Source organism: Arachis hypogaea, chromosome 19 (assembly GCF_003086295.3).
Source record: "Arachis hypogaea cultivar Tifrunner chromosome 19, arahy.Tifrunner.gnm2.J5K5, whole genome shotgun sequence".
Taxonomy (NCBI): Eukaryota; Viridiplantae; Streptophyta; class Magnoliopsida; order Fabales; family Fabaceae; genus Arachis; species Arachis hypogaea.
Window position 1 is genome coordinate 34,865,687 of NC_092054.1, and position 13,479 is coordinate 34,879,165.

At 37.8% G+C, this 13,479-nt stretch overlaps 1 non-coding gene across 1 annotated transcript; it reads right to left on the bottom strand.

The window, feature by feature from the left end:
• Positions 1–7,626: 7,626 nt before the first annotated feature.
• On the bottom strand, positions 7,627–7,730 carry LOC112781496 (small nucleolar RNA R71). The gene has a single exon (XR_003192271.1). It is a non-coding gene; the product is annotated as a small nucleolar RNA R71 (small nucleolar RNA).
• Between the last annotated feature and the right edge of the window lie 5,749 nt (positions 7,731–13,479).

Here is a 13,479-nt window from a genome sequence, read left to right on the forward strand (position 1 = left end):
AGCATAAAACCTCATGAAATGGCATGAATTCATATATGGTTGGTTCAATCAAGGGAAACATGAAAATCTACTCAATTAGCTTGCTTGTAGCTCAAGAAAGTGCATAATTCTAATGAAAACAAAAGAAAAAGACTAGTTAAAACAGGCTAGGATGACTTGTCATCAGCTTGTAACTCACTCTCTGCTCCTCTAAGGAGCCTCCCTAGTAGTGCTTGAGTCTATGGCCATTGACAGTAAAAGTTCTCTGAGTCTTGTCCTCTATGAGCTCCACATGACCATAAGGAAACACCTTGAGTATGGTGAAAGGTCCTGACCATCGAGACTTAAGTTTCCCAGGGAAGAACTTGAGTCTTGAGTTGTAGAGTAACACCTTCTGTCCTTTAGTAAACTCCCTTCTTGCTATCTTTTGGTCATGCTACCTTTTTGTGTTCTCTTTGTAGATTTTTTCATTCTCATATGCTTGATTTCTAAACTCCTCCAGCTCATTGAGTTGCATTAATCTCTTTTCTCCAATAGCTTGCTCATCATAGTTTAACATTTTTAGAGCCCAAAATGCTCTATGCTCAAGTTCAACTGGTAAGTGATAAGCCTTGCCATATACCAGTTGGTATGGAGACATCCCAATGGGAGTCTTATAGGCTGTTCTGTAGGCCCATAGTACATCATCCAGTTTCGTAGAGCAATCCTTTTTTGAGCTTCCAACAATTTTTTCAAGGATTTATTTCAGCTCTCTGTTGGAGATTTCAGCTTGCCCGTTGGTCTGTGGGTGGTATGGGGTTGCCACTTTGTGCTTTACTCCATATCTGAGAAGGAGTGTCTCGAGTTGTTTGTTGTAGAAGTGTGTCCCTCCATCACTAATGAGAGCTCTGGGAACTCCAAATCTGCTGAAGATGTTCCTTCTCAAGAAGCTTATCACAACCTTGTTGTCATTTGTTGCAGTGGCTATGGCTTCTACCTACCTTGAGACATAATCAACAGCCACTAATTTGTAGCTATTTGAGTAGGAAGTTGGGAAGGGTCCCATGAAATCAATCCCCCAGACATCAAATAGCTCCAACTCTAGTATGAATTACTGTGGCATCTCATTTCTCTTGGTTAGATTACCAGCTCTTTGGCATTCATCAAACCTTGACACCATTTCCTTGGCATCCTTAAACATTGTTGGCCAGTAAAATCCGGATTGAAATACTTTTGCTGCTGTTCTTTCTCCACTGAAGTGACCTCCATATGCGGATCCATGGCACTACCATAACACTTCCTGCCCTTCTTCATGGGATATACACCTTCTTAGGATTTCATCAGCACACTTTTTGAACAGATAGGGGTCATCCCAGATGTAGTGTTTGGCATCCTTAATTAGCTTCCTCCTCATGTGCTTATTGATGTTGGTTGGTAGCTCCCCAATAGCCTTGAAGTTAGCTATGTCTGCAAACCAAGGGGCTACTCGTATCATCATCAATTGTTCATCAGGGAAGCTTTCATTAACTGCTACTTGCTGCATTTCTTCTTCTTGTGGGATCCTTGAGAGGTGGTCAGCTACCTTGTTCTCTGCTCCACTCCTATCTTTAATCTCAATATCAAATTCTTGGAGCAGCAGAATCCACCTTATTAGTCTGGGCTTAGATTCTTGTTTGGTAAGCAAGTATTTGAGTGCTGCATGATCAGTGAACACAACTACTTTGAGCCAATAAGATATGATCTAAACTTATCAAAAGTAAAAACTGTAACATCCCGCGTTTTTGGAAACCTAAATATGAATAAATTGTGAATTTATCTTATTAAGTTTAAACTTTATAATTTTAGAAATTATTTTATTAGAACTAATTAAATAGATTCGGAGATAGTTTTATTTTGAATCAATTAATATTTTTAAGTAATTTTATTATAATAGAATATTTTGTATAATTTTAGTAATTGAAAAATAAGAAAGAATTGTACAATTTAATTTAAGTAACTTTTATCCTGAAAAAGGTTACGATTTATTTTATTAATTTGATATCTTATTTTATAAATTAATTAATTAAGAGTAATTAAATTAGTTTTATTAATATTTGGAGTTTAAGTTGATTAATATTCTTATGTAATTTTTATAATTGGTTATTTCATATTCTTTGGAAATAAAATTTAGAAATGGGAGTATTATATAATTTAATTTAAATAATTTCTATTATGAATGAATTATGGTTTATTTTATTAGTTTGAGCTTTAGAGATTAATTTATTAGGAATGATTAAATAGATTTTTATAAATACTTAAAGTTTAAGTAATTTTATTATAATTAGATATTTTGTAAATTAAAATTAAAGTTTCGGTGATAGAAAAATAATAAAAAAAATTATATCATTTAATTTGAATAATTGAATATTGAGTTTAAACTACATTTTATAAAAATGTGATTAGTATATTTATTTTATGATTTAAATTAAAAATAATTATTTGAGCTCGTTAATAGATTAATAAATAAAATTTTATGTATTTTAAAAGTAATCTTTATAGCATTATATTTAAATTCTAAATTGTTATCCTATCATAAATATTTTATAAAATTGTTATATTACTTGTATATATTTTTCCCTAATTTATCAAATCAAAACCTAATTTAATTTAAGATCACAAATTTCCTAATTGATACCCTAATTTCACAAAACGCACACTACATACGTTCAGAGAAAAGGAAAGAAACAGTGAAGAGAGAAAGGGGAGCTCGATAGTCGGGAGATGGAGGAAGTCGGGAGTCGGGGAGTAAGGGAATAGGAGGAAGACGCTGGGATGATCAAGAAGGCTTCGACTTCATCATCCTCGTGCATCCGTCGCTGCTACCATCATCGATCAGAGCTGCTGCGCGTGGAGAGAAGGGGAGACGATGTCGCTGTCTCTGTTTGGGATCGCCGCCGCCGTTCAAGTCACTACAAGAGGAGAACGCCACTGCGTGAAGTGGGGTGATGAGCGAAGTAGAACGCGTACAGGAAGAAGGAGAACACGACGACTAGGAGGAGGCAGCGCCGCTGCCGTTGCTACTAGGGTTTGTCTTTGGAATTCCTGGTCGCCGCTATCGTTATGGGTGAGTCAATTCTGTCCTAGCTACTAGAGTTACCATTTCTGAACCCTTGTCGCTTTGAAATGATCCTGTCTCGGCCTCTAATATTCCTAATTATACTGTATTCGTTGGAATCGCCACAATTGGAGCTCATCGCTAGAGAAGACAAACTGTTGCGCCATCTTCTTCATTTTGACTCTGAACCTCCATTCTAACCCTGTAATGTTTCCACTCTTGTTCTATTTAGCATTTTGTTTCTCTGTTATATTCTTATTTTAATTACGGTAGCCGATACCTTTGTTTTAGTGTTGTTGTGTTCTGCTGGGGCTATCAAAATTGTTGTTGTTGCGAGTGTGATCATGGTTGATGCTGCTGCCGTGTCCCAATTATGTTGGAATTGTTGCTGCTGCTATGAATTCAAAAAGAGCAGGTTTATCGTGGTTAATTCCTTCCGGTTTAGCTAATCGAGGTAGGGGGTTTAAACGATTTCAATTTAAGAATGCCTACAAGGTTTATTGAATAACTGCAAATAGATTTAATAGCTGTGAGTAATTGATTGATTATGTGAATATTGAATTGTGGCTGAAATTGTGATTGGAATGGTTGAGATTGTGATTTGGAATTGTTGATTAGTGATATTGATTGATTATGTGGATTGGGAATTGTTTGATGACTAATTATTGAGAATTTCTGAATTTTAATGGGTTATGTTGGATTTGTTGCCGTTGAGCTGTTATTTGGTATATTGTAATGTTAATAAACTTGGTTGGTGGTTGATTTGGAATTGGTTTTGAGGGGTATTGAAGGGTTGGATTTTGAATACAAAATGGTTTACTGAAAATTAGGTTCTCTTGAAATTAAACAGCAACTTTGAAAGTGAATCAGTGGCTCTATAGTGACTGAAATGATGAGAATTTAAATGTTAAGTAAATTATATTAAGTGTAATTGTGAAAATTCAATTTTTAAGGTTTCGTATCAACTAGAAAATTAGTTATGGTTTTTCAAAGTTGAACTCTAAAATCTGATTTCCTGCATAATTTTAAACGAAGTCAGAAACTTTGAAAAGCTATAACTACTTATGTAATGATCGGAATTGCATGAGACCAAGCCTGGGTTAAACTTGGGGATATAAGGAACTAAAATGGTAAATTTGAGACTTTTTCATTAAGTTTATGATTTATGATAAATTTTTGAATTGGGGATGTCAAATCTGGTTTTTCTGCAGAACGTTTAACACAGCAGCAACTTGTTTCTTCTATTGAAAATTTTTCAGTTTGAATTTTGAAATGGAACCAATTTTAAATAAAACTTTATTCCTATTATTTTAATGCCGTAAAATTTCAGAACAATTGGACTTGTAGTTTTAAAGATATGAATTTTTGAAGGATGATACATTATGCAGAAAAAGCCAGATTCTGTTTTCTTAAATTAGTAACTTTGGGAGTTTATAACTTTTGATCCTGGATAGATATTGATGCCAAGGCATCTTAGGCTAGTTTCACTAGTATTTTTCTGTTAGTTTTAGTGGTTTTATGCACTTTCTTGAGCTTAAAGTAACCAAGAATGGTTAAAAGAATAACAAAGCAATGAACCATCCAAACAATATGATTTTGATGCAATATCCATGAGTTTTAGTTATATTACTTGAATGCTATGAATGGAAGATTTCTCATGAAATTTTGCAAGACTTTGATGCAATTGTTTGGATGATTTCAGGGAAGAAGAGGCTAGGCAAGGAAGCAACAAAATCAATAAAGGAAGCTTGAATATCACATGTGAAGTTTAAGTTCCAGTTTAAGCCTAAACTGGAGCTTAAACGCCAGAATCATGAAGGCTAAGAAATGCTGGAATTGAAGTTTAACCTCCAGTTTGACCTTAAACTGGAGGTTAAACGCCAGAATGATAATGCCACTCAGGAAGGAGTTCCACGTTTAAGCTCCAGTTTGACCTCAAACTGGAGCTTAAACGTGTTCGACCAAGTTTTCTCCTCCAGGGTTGCTCTCTCCATTTCCACGTTTAAGCTCCAGTTTGACCTCAAACTGGAGCTTAAACGTGTTCGACACCTCCAGGGCTACCTTTCTAAGCTTCCACGTTTAACCTCCAGTTTAACCTTAAACTGGAGGTTAAACGTGTTCGACCTCCAGGATGCCTCCTTCCATTTCCACGTTTAACCTCCAGTTTGACCTTAAACTGGAGGTTAAACGTGTTCGACCTCCAGGGCTGCCCTTCCTATATCCACGTTTAAGCTTCAGTTTGACCTCAAACTGGAGCTTAAACGTGTTCGACTACATGACTCTCCAGGGCTGCCTTCTTCCATTTCCACGTTTAAGCTTCAGTTTAACCTTAAACTAAAGCTTAAACGTGCTTCTACAAAAGGCCTCACTGGAAGTGTCTGGCGTTTAAGCTGCAGTTTAAGCTTAAACTGCAACTTAAACGCCACTCTTGGAAAAGGTTTCTGGACCAAAGATATTGTGGTTTAAGTTAGTATTTGAGCACAAACATTAACTTAAACTTATTCTGGTATGAAACCCAATTGAATATCATGGTTTATGGGATTGGGCCTGAAGGATTGATGAGTCTGAAATTTCAATTTATTGAGTCATGTGCCATTATTTGATTATCACTAAGTTGGCTCAATGAATGTTACAGAATTTGGACCAGCAGCCTCATCAAGATTATGGATCATAAACCCAAGGCAAAAGGAAAGCAGGGAGAGGCCTCAAAGCCCAAGAAACACAACAGAAGCTCAATATAGAAAGTGTATAAATAGGATAGAATTTAAGTTAGAGAGAACTTTTACCTTCACTTTTAGCTAGTTTTCATATCTTTGTAATTGAATTCAGAGCTATGACTCACTAAACCCCCTTTCATTGGGTTAGGGAGCTCTATTGTAATTCAATGAATCAATAATAGTTTATCTTCTTCTTCAATCTTTTCTCTTGAACTTTGTTAGAAAGCTTCTCGATCTAATTCCATTGGGTAGTTGTCTTGGGAAAGAAACTACCCATAATTGGAATCCTTCGGAACCTTGGGAAAGGAATGGAGGATTCATGCTAGAGAAGCTTTCTCACAGTGAATTGGATTGGGGTTTGGATGGATAGTGTGACATGTAATCCTACCAAATTGTGGTTCATGAAACTGTGTGGTATAATCAGTGATCGAGCATCATCTCTTCTTATGAACATTTAAACCAAGGGATTGGGAATTTGTTCATTTTTAGAGAGAATTGGTGAGCCAAGGGATTGGGATCCAATCATATAAGATTGCCAAGCAAAATTCAATGAACGCATTGCTTGAGGAAGAGATAAATATGTTTTGATTCGGAGATCTCAATATCTCCTATAACCCAATGAATCCCCCAATTCTGATTACATCTTCTCTTTACATTCTGCAACTCAATTCATGCAATCACCCCCATTCCCTTTTAATTTCAGCAATTTAGTTTCTGCTCTTTAATTCATGCAATTTAAGATTCCGCCATTTCAATTTCTTGTCATTTACTTTTCCCGCCAATTTTACATTCCGCAATTCTCATCTCAATCTTGATTCCGCTCAACTAGAACACACTTCTAATCCGAATTGCTCACTCAACCAATCCTTGTGGGATTCGACCTCACTCTATTGTGAGTTTTTACTTGACGATAACCGGTGCACTTGCCGGAAGGAATTTTGCCGATCGTGCCATTTCCTAAATCGTAGCATAACTAGTTTATGCGCATCAAGTTTATGGCGCCGTTGCCGGGGATTGGTTTTCGAATGACAATTCTCAAATTGGAAGTTAACTAGATTGAGCAATTTCTCTTGCTTTGTTAATTCTGTTCAAGTTACTTGTTGAATTTTAATTTTTGCACTCGGTTACATGCTTTCTTTCTTTATGCCTTTAAATTTAAGCAACTAACTCACTGACTCACTAACTGTTTGAATTAATTCCTCAATTGCTCTAACCATACTCTTCCATTAACCAAGAGTATTTCACTAGTTTGTGCCTGTGCTGTGTTCTTGTATGACAGGTAGGAGAGGAGAGACATCAACTCCTCCATATACCGAACCAGAGAGGACCCTTCATAGACTGAGAAGGGAAGCAAGAGGGAAGAGAGTAGTGGGAGAAGAGGAATCTGAAGGAGAATCTGAGGACAATTTTGAGGAAGCTTTAGATCTCAACATGGATAGAGAAGTTCACAACCATGAGAGAGCTGATGGAAACAATGCCATTCCTGAGAGGAGGGTTCTTAGTTCATACATAAACCCAACCTCTGGGAATTGTGGTAGCAGCATCCAGAAACCACCCATTCAGGCCAACAACTTTGAACTCAAACCACAGCTAATATCACTTGTGGAGAATCATTGTTCATTTGGTGGAAGTGCTAATGAAGATCCCAACCAACATCTCACAAAATTCCTGAGAATTTGTGACACTGTGAAGTCCAATGGAGTCCAGGAAGATGCCTATAAACTGCTTTTGTTCCCATTTTCACTTAGGGACAAAGCAGCTAAGTGGCTGGAATCATTCCCAAGGGGGAGTCTAACAACATGGGATGAGGTGGAAAGCAAGTTTCTGGCACGTTTCTACCCCCCACAAAAGGTCAATAGGCTTCGATCTGAGGTTCAAACTTTTAGACAACAAGATGGTGAAACTCTCTACGAGGCATGGGAGAGATTCAAGGACTTGACAAGGAAATGCCCACCAGACATGTTCCATGATTGGGTGCAATTGCATATCTTCTATGATGGACTCTCTTATGAATCAAGGAAGGCTGTAGACCATTCATCAGGAGGTTCATTGAACAGGAAAAAGACTGTGGAAGAGGCCATTGAAGTGATTGAGACAGTGGCTGAGAATGAGTACTACTATGCATCAGAAAGGCACAACACTAAGGGAGTCATGGAGCTGAACCATGTTGATACAATTCTAGCCCAAAACAAGGTGTTTGCCAAGCAACTAGCAGAGCTTATCAGGCAATTAGAAACAAAGCAAGTGGCTGCAATACACACACAAGATCAAGAGGAAGTAAGCATTGAAGGAGGTGATTGGGAAGAGGCCAACTATGTGGGAAACCAACAAAGGCAATTATATGATCCACATTCCAACACTTACAACCCAGGCTGGAGAAACCACCCAAACTTTGGGTGGGGGAACCAACAAACCCAACCACAAAACCACAAACCTTACAACCACAACCAACATAACAATTCCACATACCAAAACTCCAACCAAAGATCATACCAAGCCACACAAAACACTTACCCCCAACCATCATATCATGGCCAAAATAATCAACCTACCCAACTTAATCCGAACCAACAATTTCAAGATCAATTAAACCGGATAGAAGGAATGATGGCAACCATGAGTCAAGACATAACCGAATTGAAAAGCTTCAGAGATGATGTGAGAGCTACCTTAAGAAACCATGGTGAAAAACTCAAGAGGATGGAGTCGCAAGTAGGTGAGCTATCTCAACAGGCCGTCAAATCAACTGCAGTGTTCCCTAGTGACACAGAAAAGAATCCTAAAGGGGAACAAAAGAGAGTGAGATGGGAAGAATGCAAGGCCATCACTATATTGAAGGAAGTTTCAGAAGAAGAAGGAATCAGGCCCTCAGAGCAGGAGCCAGAAATCTTGAAGGAAGGAGTGGAAGAAGTTAAGTAGGAAAGTGGAACTGAGCAAGCCAAGGAACTGCAAAAAGGCATGCTGGAAATATACCAACCAAAAGCACCATTTCCTCAGAGGTTAGGAGGAGGTGAAAAAGGGAAAACCTATTCAAGGTTTTTAGAGACATTTAACTCTCTCCATGTCAATATTCCCTTTCTTGAGATTCTCCATCAAATGCCTACACACATCAAGTATTTAAAGGAATTGTTAAGCAAGAAAAGAGTTTTGAAGGGAGGACAAACGGTAACAATGAACAAAGAATGCAGTGCTCTCATCAAGAAGGACACACTCTCTAAGAAAACGGACCCAGGAAGTTTTCATATCCCTTGCATCATAGGGGAAACAAAAATTGACAGAGGATTCTGTGATCTAGGAGCTAGCATAAATGTGATGCCTCTAACTCTTATGAAGAGGCTACAACTGAATGAGGTGAGATCCACTGATGTAATCATACAACTGGCTGACAAAACTCAGAAGCAAGCTGAAGGGGTAGTTGAAAATGTGCTGGTGAAAGTGGGGGATTATTACTTCCCCACAGACTTTGTCATTGTGGACATGGAGGAAAGCTACTTACACCCTATTATTCTGGGCAGACCATTTCTAGCCACTACTAGAGCGCTCATAGATGTAGAACAAGGAGAGCTAATTCTGAGAATACATGATGAACAGCTCATTTTCAAAGTTTTCAAACCTGCATCTGAGCCTGAACCAGAACCTGAAAAGCCTAAGGATGATAGTAGCCATCTGTGTTTGGAGGAAAGTAATCCAGCAGCTGAAACTCTAAAACAGTCCTTGGAAGGCAAACAAGAGTTGCAAGAGTTAAAGCCACAAGAATCAGTGGAAACAGATCAGAAGGATCCTCCTGACATAAGGGTCAATGAAGAAATCCTCAAGAGAAAGGGAAGAGTGATAGGGAGATTGCCAAGAGGGTGGAGAAACAAGAAAATTCCCACTAAAGGTTTCTCTCCGGGAGATAACGTGATATCAAGTCATTATCTGCCAATCCCACCTGGCCTCAAAACCATTCCTTCCCAGCTCCCTCAAGTGTTCACAATCAGGAAAGTTCTTTCTATGGAACATTTAGAGGTCATGAATGAATCAAGTGGAGACGTTTTCATAGTGAGAGGAGAAGACGTCAAGCACTACAATCCACCCTAACAAGGGACAACCGTCAAGCTAATGACGTTAAAGAAGCGCTTGTTGGGAGGCAACCCAACCTGAGGTAATACCCTTTTGCTGTTTCTTTTATTTGTTTCAATAAAAAGGGTGAAGTAGTTTCTGTGCATTGCAAAGAAATAAGTTTGGTGTTTCACACCAAACAATGAATTCGTAGATCAATAATTCAAAGGGGAATGTGTGACTCTAAGTTTGGTGTTCCACCATAAAGATCAACTGAACACAACAACCTTTGAATTATATGAAAGGAACAACCATTCTAAGCAGTCACAGAAATGCTTAGAACCCTTAGCAGCAACTTCATTCCAAAGAGAACTCAAGGACTCAAAGAATAGAGAAGTAAGTGGGAGTCTAAGTTTGGTGTTCGCACACCAAAACTCGGATACTTACCCACACATAGTTGAGCTAACCACTCAAGTGCTTGAGAAGCAAGCAACTTCATCACTCTTTGCAGGAAAGGAAACAAGGATCTTAAAGCATGAAGCAACAATTAGGAGAAGAAGGAGAAATCAAATTGTTTCCTGGCAACAAAGAGAAATCAAGAAATGTCACAAGGTGGTATTATTCCTTGATAATTCTTTAAAAAGGGCAAACAAAAGCATGCTTGTTCTGGTTTAGACTGTAAATGTTGAATCTTTCTGGAATGGGAAGTTGTTAGTATATTTGTCTGTTTATTGCTTTGAATAAAGTGAATACCTAGATGTTTGGATATAACTTCACCTTCTTAAACGAGTGCTTGCCATGCTTGTTCTGTTTCCAAAAATAAAAGAAAAGTTTGAACAAAAGTAACTTGGCTAAATTAGTGACAAATCAAGTAGAATTAAGTGGTGGTATGCATGCTTGATTATGTAGTCAGATCACTGGAATTAGAGTGTAGAATTATCATTCTTTGTGTAGAAATTGAAAACTGTCTATGGATCTTGATGAATAAATGTCTTTGGCCATGAAAAAGAAAGAAAAAGAAGAAGAAAAAGCCACTGAAAAAGGGCAACCAAAAAGCAAAAAAAAAAAAAATTGAGAAAATAAGCTAGGTACCAATGGTTTGAACTTCTGAGACAAATGCCTGTGGTGTTTATGTATTAAGGATATGCTTGGATGAATAGGTTCTGAGGAGTGTTTCAACACTTGGTAACTTGGGTTAACTAACCCGGGATTATCAACCAAAAGTCCATTATCAAGAGCAACCTAAATACAAAACATTTAGTCACACAAAGAGGTGCTGGGCACCAATGTCTCAAGAAGAAATGTGAACTAAAGTGCCTAAAGTGGATATGTGTAGTGCACTGATAAGAAAAAGAAAATGCCAAAGGCTTGTGCAACACATGACACTAAGCAAACAAGGAGCAAAAGAAGCTCTAAGAAAAAGAAAAGAAAAACAAAGAAGAGAAAGGTGCCAAGGACATAAGAATAACAAGAGGCCATAGCAGTGTTTGATGGATGCAATGAAAAAGTGATAATCTTAACTGATAAGTATGAAAAAGTGATGCTGCAACTTTCTGCATAAAACCCTTCTGATGAACTTCAAATGCCTGCTAATATAGCCAATGTAATTGCTTTCTGTTTCATACTTTCTTCTCAAATAACTCAGGACTTGCTTAGGGACAAGCAAGTATTAAGTTTGGTGTTGTGATGCCAAGGCATCTTAGGCTAGTTTCACTAGTATTTTTCTGTTAGTTTTAGTGGTTTTATGCACTTTCTTGAGCTTAAAGTAACCAAGAATGGTTAAAAGAATAACAAAGCAATGAACCATCCAAACAATATGATTTTGATGCAATGTCCATGAGTTTTAGTTATATTACTTGAATGCTATGAATGGAAGATTTCTCATGAAATTTTGCAAGACTTTGATGCAATTGTTTGGATGATTTCAGGGAAGAAGAGGCTAGGCAAGGAAGCAACAAAATCAATAAAGGAAGCTTGAATATCACATGTGAAGTTTAAGTTCCAGTTTAAGCCTAAACTGGAGCTTAAACGCCAGAATCATGAAGGCTAAGAAATGCTGGAATTGAAGTTTAACCTCCAGTTTGACCTTAAACTGGAGGTTAAACGCCAGAATGGGAAAAGCACCAGGGAGCCATTTCCACGTTTAAGCTCCAGTTTGACCTCAAACTGGAGCTTAAACGTGTTCGACCAAGTTTTCTCCTCCAGGGTTGCTCTCTCCATTTCCACGTTTAAGCTCCAGTTTGACCTCAAACTGGAGCTTAAACGTGTTCGACACCTCCAGGGCTACCTTTCTAAGCTTCCACGTTTAACCTCCAGTTTAACCTTAAACTGGAGGTTAAACGTGTTCGACCTCCAGGATGCCTCCTTCCATTTCCACGTTTAACCTCCAGTTTGACCTTAAACTGGAGGTTAAACGTGTTCGACCTCCAGGGCTGCCCTTCCTATATCCACGTTTAAGCTTCAGTTTGACCTCAAACTGGAGCTTAAACGTGTTCGACTACATGACTCTCCAGGGCTGCCTTCTTCCATTTCCACGTTTAAGCTTCAGTTTAACCTTAAACTAAAGCTTAAACGTGCTTCTACAAAAGGCCTCACTGGAAGTGTCTGGCGTTTAAGCTGCAGTTTAAGCTTAAACTGCAACTTAAACGCCACTCTTGGAAAAGGTTTCTGGACCAAAGATATTGTGGTTTAAGTTAGTATTTGAGCACAAACATTAACTTAAACTTATTCTGGTATGAAACCCAATTGAATATCATGGTTTATGGGATTGGGCCTGAAGGATTGATGAGTCTGAAATTTCAATTTATTGAGTCATGTGCCATTATTTGATTATCACTAAGTTGGCTCAATGAATGTTACAGAATTTGGACCAGCAGCCTCATCAAGATTATGGATCATAAACCCAAGGCAAAAGGAAAGCAGGGAGAGGCCTCAAAGCCCAAGAAACACAACAGAAGCTCAATATAGAAAGTGTATAAATAGGATAGAATTTAAGTTAGAGAGAACTTTTACCTTCACTTTTAGCTAGTTTTCATATCTTTGTAATTGAATTCAGAGCTATGACTCACTAAACCCCCTTTCATTGGGTTAGGGAGCTCTATTGTAATTCAATGAATCAATAATAGTTTATCTTCTTCTTCAATCTTTTCTCTTGAACTTTGTTAGAAAGCTTCTCGATCTAATTCCATTGGGTAGTTGTCTTGGGAAAGAAACTACCCATAATTGGAATCCTTCGGAACCTTGGGAAAGGAATGGAGGATTCATGCTAGAGAAGCTTTCTCACAGTGAATTGGATTGGGGTTTGGATGGATAGTGTGACATGTAATCCTACCAAATTGTGGTTCATGAAACTGTGTGGTATAATCAGTGATCGAGCATCATCTCTTCTTATGAACATTTAAACCAAGGGATTGGGAATTTGTTCATTTTTAGAGAGAATTGGTGAGCCAAGGGATTGGGATCCAATCATATAAGATTGCCAAGCAAAATTCAATGAACGCATTGCTTGAGGAAGAGATAAATATGTTTTGATTCGGAGATCTCAATATCTCCTATAACCCAATGAATCCCCCAATTCTGATTACATCTTCTCTTTACATTCTGCAACTCAATTCATGCAATCACCCCCATTCCCTTTTAATTTCAGCAATTTAGTTTCTGCTCTTTAAT